Source organism: Vicugna pacos, chromosome X, assembly GCF_048564905.1.
Source record: "Vicugna pacos chromosome X, VicPac4, whole genome shotgun sequence".
NCBI lineage: Eukaryota > Metazoa > Chordata > Mammalia > Artiodactyla > Camelidae > Vicugna > Vicugna pacos.
In genome coordinates this window covers 59443647-59455502 of record NC_133023.1, presented here as the reverse complement: position 1 = coordinate 59455502, position 11856 = coordinate 59443647, and positions in this window count along the sequence as shown.

Here is an 11856-nt window from a genome sequence, read left to right as displayed (position 1 = left end):
TATGTATAAGGATGTTGACTGAAACATTATATTTTCAAAAATAAAAAATTAGAAACAACCTCATATCCAAAAATGATATTTAAATAGATCATGGTACAATACAATAGAACTCAAAAATGATGTATATTCCCTCATGTAGAAAAATGTTTTATTTAAACATTGTGAGGTAATAGAAAACACATATTGGTCTCTGCTTTTAGTTCCTAGCACAGATCTCCTAAAATCCTTGTTATTCCCTAAGTGATAAGAACACTGGGAGCATCTCTTTTTCTAATATTTGCTTTCTGACATTGTCCCTGACACAGAGCTCCTAAAATCCTTATAAATTCCTAAGTTATAAGAACACTCTGAGCATCTTCTTTTCTAATGAGGCAACTCTGGGTGGGCTTCTGCATAGCTCCTGGATGGGAGCTGGTCATCAGATTCATGATTAGAAGCTTGGAGTTATCAGCCTTGCCCCCCAAATACTTCTCCAGAGAGAAGACAGGGGCTGGAAAAAAGTTAATAATTAATCCTGCCTACATGAGGGAACCTCAATAAAATCCCAATAGGACAGGGTTCAGAGTGCTTCCAGGTTGGTAAACACATCCACACCAGGAGAATGACACATCCCAATTCTATGCATAGAGAAGGCCCTGCACTCGAGACCCTATCAGGACTTGCCCTATGTATCTCTTCATCTGGGTGTTCACCTGTATCCTTTGTCACATCTTTTAAGAAACTCATTATCAGAGAAATACAAATCAAAACTACAATGAGGTATCACCTCACACCAGTCAGAATGGGCATCATCCAAAGTCCACAAATGAAAATGCTGGAGAGGCTGTGGAGAAAAGGGAACCCTCCTACACTGCTGGTGGGAATGCCGTTTGGTGTAGACACTGTGGAAAACAGTGTGGAGATTCCTCAAGAGACTAGGAATAGACTTACTCTATGGCTCAGTGATCCCACTCCTGGGCATGTATCCAGAAGGAACCCTACTTCAAAAAGACACCTGCACCCCAATGTTCATAACAGCACTATTTACAATAGCCAAGACATGGAAACAGCCTAAATGTCCATCGACAGAGGACTGGATAAAGAAGCTGTGGTATATTTATTTACATAATGGAATACTATTCAGCCATAAAAACTGACAACATAACACCATTTGCAACAACACTGATGTTCCTGGAGAATGTCATTCTAAAAGAAGTAATCAGAAAGTGAAAGAAAAATACCATATAATATCATTCATATGTGGAATCTTAAAAAAAAGAAAAGCATAAATACAAAATAGAAACAGACTCATAGACATAGAATACAAACTTGTGGTTGCCAAGGGGGAAGGGGGTGGGAAGGGACAGACTTGGAGTTCAAAATTTGTAGATACTGACAAGCATATGCAGAATAGGTAAACAAGATTATACTGTATAGCACAGGTAAATATATACAAGATCTTGTGGTAGCTCACAGCAAAAATTAATGTGACAATGAATATATGTATCTTCATGTATAACTGAAAAATTGTGCTGTACACTGGAATTTGACACAGCATTGTAAAATGACTTAAACTCAATAAAAATGTTAAAAAAAGAAACTCATAAATGTAAACAAGTGTTTCCCTAAGTTCTCTGAGCTGTGATTAATATACACAACAAAGGAATCATTAAGACCTCTAATCTATAGCCAGTTAGTCAGTAGCACATGTGGTAACCTGGGCTTGCAACTGGTGTCTGAATTGTGTGTTTGGGTAGGGAGGCAGTATTGTGCTACTGAGCCTTTAACCTAGGGGATCTGACTCTATCTTCGGGAAGATAATGTCAAAACTGCATAAAATTGTAGGACACCCATCTGATGCCACAGAGAATTGCTTGTTGTGGGGGGAAAACTCAACATAGAGACTAGAAGTGTCAAAAGTGAAATGTTATATGTAAAAGTAACTGAGACATACAGGAAAGAAAGACATAGTAGGGAAGAACAGGATTTTTTCCTATGTAAGAAGGAAAAAGTTGAGTTTTTTAACAGATTTTCATTTATCTTGAGTACTTAGAATATAATTGTTGGATCATATGTAAATAAGTTTAGTGATATTTGTAAAGGACTTTTCAGGGTTAAAGTTTTGTTACTTATTAATTATATTAGGCAAATATGTTTGGAATGCCTACCCTATGCAAAGCTTTGGGTTAGACTACATTTTCATGGAACAAAGGAAAAAAGATATCAACTTATGTCCTTCAGGGACTTACACTTAATTAGAAAGTGGGCTATCACATATAAAACTGTTCAAAATTGCAAGTAAGCAGTGGGAATCAGAACTATTGACAGATTAGAGAAGCTCTGCTTCTTGCCTCACTAGGTATTGGGTATGATAAAAATCATTTCTAGCAAAGCAATGGCCTGGCCATGATAAAAAGTGAAAAACAGATGTAATAATCCAAGTAATACCTGTAGTTATAACCTGTGGGAGTGTTACATAGCAGATGAGCATAGATAGCCACATCTCAGCCCCTGGAACACATGCAAGTCATGAATAGCAGCCAAAGATCATGCCACTATAGAAACTCAGAGGTTCATGTGGAAATATCTAGGCACTGCCTGCTAGGTGGGAGGGTTCCCAAGTAATAGATCTGGGCCCAGGCTGTCAGTGACTTTATGTGCATAACAGAAAATGAAGAAAGAATATAAAGTCTATTAAAGACTGTAACATAATCAACTTAAAATGTTCTTGGTGCCAAAATGGAGTGCTCAAAAATGTAAAGGCTTGATAGTGTTACTGAGGATATTTCTCAGGTTTCTAAGGATAAATCACTAATAGGCAACCCAGAGTCTTCTGGTGTAAGCAACTCTGGCAATAAGGTTAAAATCATTATATTTAATATATTCCTAGAAGACATTTTCTTTCTAGCTAATCTCAGAATCATATGGGTTTGCTGGAACATTTGAAACAACCCAGCAGGCGTATAAAGCCCCTATGTCAATCATCCACATAATAGCTTCATGTATGTCCTGAGGGGAAAATATATAATTGGATTTCCACTGAAACCCAAATCTGAAATGTTCCCAGTACATGTTGCTAAAAATAGGCCCCAGGAGGGAAGTAATTCCTGTTTTAACACCCATGGCAATAAATTAATCAACAAGGCATTATGAAAGAAGGAGATTAAGGAAACTAAATTCTAGATACCCCATTTTGGTATCTAATCCCAGGTATTTAATACACTAGTACGGCTCTCCCTCATAACATCACACTTTTCTCCACAACTCCCAAAAGATCAAATGAGCCCATCTGTATGTCTTACTATTATATTAGTAGAACCTAATGGATTGGTATGTTGTTCTCCCCAGATAATATATTTCTATTTTAATTGAGACTGTCTGAATACTTTGGTAAATCGTGCTTCCTTAATGCAAAACAGCTGAAAAAATAGTTAATTAACAAATATTTTCTGAACATGCATTCATTTTGGGAAATGAGAATTCACAAATAAACAAGAAAGTCAGAGTCTCCACCCTGAAAAAGCTTATATAACACTGATGTAGTGAACATATAAAGGAACACAGTAAGGTCAGCAAGAATTGTGAGGACAAAGTAAGTAAAAAGATACCTTCTTATATCAAAAGTAATAAAAGCCAATAGGATAACATAAAGTATAAATAGATATACAAACATGCAATGGAAAAAACTAATCATCTGCATAAATGACACACTCTGAGAGATTATTTGTTAGATATTAATAATGCTCCTAAAATCCAGTCAAGACAGCTAGGTAGTCTAAAGCTAAAAGACTTTCAACCAATATACATTAAAATCAGAAAAATGCAGAAATCAGTTAATAGGCTCCTGCACTTCAGGCTAGCCCAAGATCAGCTGAATTAAAGCTGGTAGGAATATTCATGGCACCTTCTCACCATAGTTCTTTCTCCAAGACAGCGTTACATGATTTGGAGGACATTTCCAGCTTCCAGCTTCTCCCTGGAGGAAAAAAAGAGAAGACTGGACCATATATGTAATAGTGTGACTTTTTGTGGGGGCTTTCTGAATGACTGGCTTCTGCCTTGAATGTCTCAAAGTTCAGACAGAACCCAGAATATGCTAGATGCCTAGTTGGCTCTAGAAACAAAAAAAGAGCTAGACAGCATGCTTCTATTTCAGAGGAACCACAGTACAGCAGACAAGAGGCTGATACAGCCCAGCAGCCACTCCTTCAGGGAGAAAGAGAGGAGAGGAATGTGTGTCCAATATTTCAGCTTTTCAGAAGGCTACCTAAGAGATGGATTTTCTCTTACCTGTCTTAGAGAAAGGATGGGAACTGGCGTAATCTAGATGCCAAGGGACACTGAAAACAAAATAGAGCTAGTGCTCTAAACAACCCACAATACAGCAGACAGGCTAATAAAATTTGGCAACCTCTTTTCAGAAGGGAAAGAGAAGAGTAATATGTTTCCAACGTTCTGGTTTTGGGAGGAGCTACCAGAGGAAATGGTTTTTGTCTAGCCTTATTTAGGGGTGCTGACAGGATGCAGCATAATCTAGATGCATGGGGGCCACTGGGAACAAAAAAGAGCTGGGTGGCATAATGTTACTACAGAGGACCTGCAATACACCAGATAGACATAAGACGAAGCAAAAAAATTAAAATTCCTGAAAAAAATTGCAAACAGTTGAAATTAGGATCTACATGCACAAATACAGAGAAGATATATAAGGTATATATATATATATATATATATATATATATATATATATATATAACCCAGAAGGAAGATTTCAGAGGCCTCCAGAACCTCCATCTGGGCTTATTGGTGAATGTCTTGCTCTGTATGAAGCCAGTTCATAAAGACTGAAAAAGATGGGTGCTTTTAAAATGCATGGATACTATACAAATTTACAAGAAACACAAAGAAACAAGGAAAAACTGTCTAAGCAGAGGAATAAAATAAAAATCCAGAAAGCAATCATAAAGAAATGGAAGTATATGAATCACTTGGCAAATAATTCAAAATAACCATAAAGATGTTCAACAATCATAAAGATGTTCAAAACTCTGGAAAGCCATACATTAGCAAAATGAGAATATCAGCAAAGAGAAAAAAAATGTATAAAAGAACTGAAAAAAATGTTTGCAGCTGACAAATGCAATAACTGCACTGAAACAAAAATCACTACAGGGTTCACAGTAGATTTGATTAAGCAGAAGAAAAAATCAGCAAACTCAAAGACAAGTCATTTGAAACTATCTAGTCAGAGTAGCGAAAATAAAATGCTCAATCTCACTAATTATCAGAGAAATGCAAATCAAAACTACAATGAGGTATCACCTCACACCAGTCAGAATGGCCATCATTCAAAAATCCACAAATGACAAATGCTAGAGAGGCTGTGGACAAAGGGGAACCCTCCTACACTGCTGGTGGGAATGCAGTTTGGTGCAGCCACTATGGAAAACAGTGTGGAGATTCCTCAGAAGACTAGGAATAGACTTCCCATATGACCCAGGAATCCCACTCCTGGGCTTGTATCCAGAAGGAAATCTACTTCAGGATGACACCTGCACCCCAATGTTCATAGCAGCACTATCTACAATAGCCAAAACATGGAAACAGCCTAAACATCCATCAACAGGTGACTGGATAAAGAAGCTGTGGTATATTTATACAATGGAATTCTATTCAGCCATAAAAACCGACAACATAATGCCATTTGCAGCAACATGGATGCTCCTAGAGAATGTCATTCTAAGTGAAGTAAGCCAGAAAGAGAAAGAAAAATACCATATGAGATCGCTCATATGTGGAATCTAAAGACTCATGGACAGAGAATACAGACTTGTGGTTACCAGGGGGGTAGAGGGTGGGAAGGGATAGACTGGGATTTCAAAATTGTAGAATAGATAAACAAGATTACACTGTATAGCACAGGGAAATATACACAAAATGTTATGATAAATCACAGAGAAAAAAATGTGACAATGAGTGTGTATATGTCCATGAATGACTGAAAAATTGTGCTGAACACTGGAATTTGACACAACATTGTAAAATGATTATAAATCAATAAAAAATGTTAAAAAAAAAAAAGAAAAAAAATCCCAAACCTAAAGAAGTAAACAGACACCCAAGTACAGGAAGCACAGAAGGTTACAAACATGAAGTAACCAAACAGATCTTCAGCAAGATATATTACAATTAAGATGATCAAAGTAAAGATAACAAAATGATTCTAAAGGCAGCAAGAGAAAAACAAAGAGTTAGATATACAAGAATCTCCGTAAGGCTTTCGTCTGATTTCTTTACACAAAACACTGCTAGCCAGAAAGGAATGGCAATATATATTCAAAGTCCTGAATGAGAAAAAGCTGCAAACTAGGATACTCTATCCCATAAGACTAACTTTTAGACTAGAAGGAGAGATAAAAGATTTAACAGACAAGCAAAAACTAAAAGAATTCAGCAATACTAAACCTATCATAAAATAAATATTGAAGAGTCTAGTCTAAATAGAAAACAAGCAAGAAGCTATAGAAATAAGACCATAATTGGAAATGTGATAACTAAAATTAGTTTCAAAGGAATAAGCATAAAGATTAAAAAAAGGGGGGACAGCAAAATCATAAAAGGTGGGAGAGGGGAGCAAGAAAATAAAGATTTTTTTCTCTCTCTCTACTTATTTTTCTTTTTCTTCCATCATTCTTTTTAGGATGTGTTTGAGCCTACCACACTACCAGCCTAAAGCAAATAGATATAGTAATGGGTAAACATACTTCAAAAACAGGGTAACCACATATCAAAAGCATACCATAGATTCTCAAAAGCCAAAAACAAACCAAGGTAATACAAAAGAAAATTATCAGACAATATATTGGACAACTTAGAAAAAAATGGACAAGTTTCTATAAACATGCAGTCCACCAACACTGAATCAAGAACAAAGAGAATCTTTGAACAGACCATCACTAGAAGTGAAATAGAATCAGTAAAAAAAAAAAAAATCCCTGCAAACAGAAGTCCAGGGCCAGATGGATTCATGGGGGATTTCTATCAATCATACAATAAGGAGCTCATACCAATTCTTCTCAAATTATTCCAAAAGACTGTAAAGGAGGGAATACTCCCAAACTCATTTTATGAAGCCATCATCACCATGATATCAAAGCCAGACAAAGACACTACCAAAAAAGAAAACTAGGCCAATTTCCTTGATGAACATAGATGGAAAAAATACTCAAGAAAATATTAACAAACAAACAGAATCCAACAACACATAAAAAAGATCAAAAACCATGATCAAGTTGGATTCATCCCAGGGACACAAGGATGGTTTGACATAGGCAAATTAACCAACATGATACACATCAACAAGAGAAAGAACAAATATCACATGATCATCTCAAAAGATGCAGAAAAAGCATTTGATAAAATTCAACACCCATTTGTGATTAAAAATAAAACCTTTTACCAAGGTGAGTATAGAGGGAACATATCTCAACATAATAAAAGCTATTTATGACAAACCTACAGCCAGCATAATACTCAAAGGGGAAAAGCTAAGAGCCTTTCTGCTAAAATCTGGAACAAGACAAGGATGCTCACACTCACCACTTCTATTCAATATCATCTATTCAGTATAGTCTTGGAAGTCCTAGTCATAAAATTTAACAAAAGAAAAAATACATAAAAGGGATCCAAACTGGAAGAGAAGAGGTAAAACTGTCATTATATGTGGATGACATGATACTATATATAGAAAACCCTAAAGGCTCCACACAAAAACTACTAGAGCTAATAAGAGAATTTGGCAAGGTAGCAGGATACAAGATTAACATACAATAATCAGTGGCATTTCTTTACAATAACAATGAAACATCAGAAAAGGAAAGTAAAGAACCAATCCCTTTTAAAATTGCATCCAAAAAACTAAAATATATAGGAATAAATCTGACCAAGGAAGTGAAAGACTTATGTGAGAAGAACTACAAAACACTCACTAAGGAAATTAAAGATGACTTAAATAAATGGAAACATATCTCATGTTCTTGGATTGGAAGACGTAACATCGTTAAAATGTCCATACCACCCAACGCAATCTAAAGATTTAATGTGATCCCTATTAAATTACCCAGGTCATTTTTCACAGAACAAGAACAAATAATCCTAAAATTTATATGGGATCACAAAAGATCCACAATTGCCAAAGCATTATTGAAGAAAAAGAATGAAGCTGGAGGAATAACCCTCCCAGACTTCAGAAAATACCACAGAGCTATAGTAATCAAAATAGCATGGTGTTGGTACTAAAACAGACATATGGATCAATGGAACAGAATAAAAAGCACAAAAATAAACTCATAAACTTTTGGTCAATTAATCTTTGACAAAAGAGGCAAGAACATACAATGGAGTAAAGCAGTCTCTTCAGCAAATGGTATTGGGAAAACTGGACAGCTGCATGTACATCAATGAAGTTAGAATATCCCTCACACCATACATAAAAGTAAACTCAAAATGGCTTATAGGCTAAAACATAAGATAGGACACTTTAAACATCTTAGAAGAAAACATAAGCAAAACATTATCCAACATAAATCTCAGAAATGTTCTCCTAGGCCAATCTACCCAAGCAATAGAAATAAAACCAAAAATAAACAAATAGAACCTAATTAAACATATAAGCTTTTGCACAGAAAAGGAAACCATAAGCAAAACAAAAAGGCAACTGATGGAACGGGAGAAAATATTTGCAAAAGAGGAGCCTGACAAGAGCTTAATCTCCAGAATATATAAACAGCTCATACAATTTAATAGCAAAAAAATCAAATAATCCAATCCAAAAATGGGCAGAAGACCTAAACAAGCAATTCTACAATGAAGACATACAAATGGCCAAGAGGCACATGATAAGAAATGCTCAATATCACTAATTATCTGAGAAATGCAAATCAAAACTACAATGATGTATCATCTCACACCAGTCAGGATGGCCATCATTCAAAAGTCCACAAGTGATAAATGCTGGAGAAGGTGTGGAGGAAAGGAAACCCTCTTATACTATTGTTCAGAATGTAGTTGGCAGAGTCAATATGGAAAACAGTATGGAGATCTCTCAAAGGAGTAAGAATAGATTTACCAAATAATACAGTATTCCCACTCCTGGGTATATATCCAGTGGGAATCTTAATGCAAAAAGATATATGCATTCTAATGTTTATAGCAGTACTATTTACAATAGCTAAGATATGGAAACAACCTAAATGTCCACTGACAGATAACTGGATAAAGAAGTTGTGGTATATTTATACAATGATATACTACTCAGCCATAAAAAATGACAACACAACGGCATTTGTAGGATTGCTGATTGGAGGAAAAACTAAAAAGACACATCTATATCTATAAGAGATTCACTCCAGAGGTAAAGATATATACAGACTGAAAGTGAAGGGATGGAAATAGTTACTTTATACAAATGGAAATGAGAGAAAGCAAGGACAGCAATAAGAATATCAGACAACATAGACTTTAAAACAAAATGTACAGAGAGGAGGCCAAGATGGCAGAGTAGAAGGATGCTCATAGCTTACCCTCTCCCACAAATACACCAAGACTCACATCCACAGACCCACTCAGCCAACCAGAGCACCAGCGGAACTCCAACAGAAGATTGTCCTCTTCAAAAGACAGAGACACCAAAAATCTGGTAGGAGAAAAGGGAAAAAGAAAGAAGAAAAGGCAAAACAGTATGGAACCGGTCCTGCAGGGAGGGAGCAACAAAGGAGGACTAGCAGTCGTTTGCTGGGTCTCCCCTCTCCAAATGAGAGGCCAGCGAGATGGAGGGGGACTCTTTGAGGCTCGGATCTGTACAGAGCAGCCCTTGACCGACAGAACTAAGTTAAATGGGCAAAGAAGGTCCCTGCAACACCCAGCCAGAGATGCGGGCTGACACCTGGGGACAGCACCAGGCTGCCCGAACTGGGCAGAGAACATGGGCAGCTGCACTGAGGCAGCCCTGGGGGACAGCAGGGGACTGCGTGCCATGGCTGTGGGTGCACAGGGCAGAACAACCTGGGGCCTCCATAAAACAGCACAGCTGATGAGTCCGGGGGGGAAGGGTGCATATCCCCATCTCTGAAAACACACAGAAAGTTTTCGGGTGAAGAGAGGTGGGGCTAAGGCACAGCCACCATATCCTCTGGCTATTAGTACCCAGGCTGGGTTGGGGGAGAAACCTGAATCCACATCTAAGGGATTAGCAGCCTCAAAGGCCAGACGCAGACTTGTCTACAGTCCGAGGCAGATAGGATCCTTCCGTCCTGGTCCCTCAGAGAACTTGCTCCACTAAGACAAACAAGGAGCTGGGTTTTGGCCCAGAGCTGGGTTTTGGCCCGGAGCAGGGACAGGGCTGTTCCTCTGTCTTCCCTGAGCCCGCCAGCGGAGCATTGATCCCAGGCGGATCGCACAGTGGCACAGAGCTGCAGAGCGACCAGTGCTGGGAGAGGGCGGGCGGCCTCCCCCGGCCTTTTGGGCAGGAACGCAGCCCTTGATCACGGTACTGGGAGGGGGCACGACCCACCCTCCTACCTGGCCAGTCTGCAACACCTGACTGCAGCATCAGGAGGGGCAGTGACTCGCCCACCCACAGCAAAGGAGAGCTGCACCTGACCCAGTGTTGGGAGGGGTTGTGATCTGCTTGCCAACAGGCACTAGGAGCAGTACAAATGAGGGCGCCAACAGAGGGCCTCTGGAAACAGAAAGCTGAGCTTCAAAAACAGGACGAAGACAGAAAGACTTTGCATTAAGAGCACACAGTCTCCAGGAGAACACCATCCCCCCCCTTTTTTAAATCTGTTTTTACCTGTTCTATTTTCTATTACCCTTTTAATTTTTACAGCTTAAACAATTATATATACCCCCAGTTTTCATCCCTTTTAAATTTTTTAAAAATATTTTTATTATTATTATTTTTAAAAATCCACAACATTTCATTTTTATTTCTCTTGGGTTTGATGTCCTGTTATTGATTATACACAGGTTTCAATACATTTTTTCCTCTTTTCTCCATTTTTACAGGTTTTTAAAGGATGTCTCAACCCGATTGCTATTCTGCTTCAACTTGCTCTTCCATTATTCATTATATACTGTTTACAAACCTTTTTCTCTCCCTTCTTTTAAAATTATTTCTCTCTCTCTTTATTTAAGTTTTATTCCTACATAGGCATTAGATAGATAAACTCCTTAAGGACCACAATAAATAACTGATACTCCCTAAACCACAGTGCCAGAGAGGTAGGAGCAAGATGAAGAAGCAGAGAAACCATTCCCAGTTAAAGGAACAAGAGAAATCCCCTGAAAGAAAGATCAATGAAATAGATATCGATAGCCTACTAGATCAAGATTTCAAAAAAGGAGTGATCAAAGTACTGAAGGAACTAAAAGAGATAGTGTTTAGAGATGTAAAATATGTCAAAAATGAAATGGAAGCTATAAAGAAGAGCCAAGTAGAATTGGTAAACTCTGGCTGAGATGAGAAATGATCTAATGGCTGTACAAAGCAGACTATATAATGTAGAGGAATGAATAAGTGATTTAGAAGACAGGACAACAGAAAGCACCCAATCAGAACAGCTACAAGATAAACAAATGAAAATAGCATAAGGGGCCTATGGGATAATATAAAGCTTGCCAATCTTTGTATAATAGGGGTCCCAGAAGGGGAAGAAAGATCAAAGGGGATTGAAAAGGTTTTTGAAGAAATCATGACTGAAAACTTCCCAAACTTAAAGAAGGAATCAGATATCCAAGTACAGGAAGCTCAGGGGGTCCCAAACAGGAAGAACCCAAATAGATCCACACCAAGACATATCATAATCAAGATGGCCA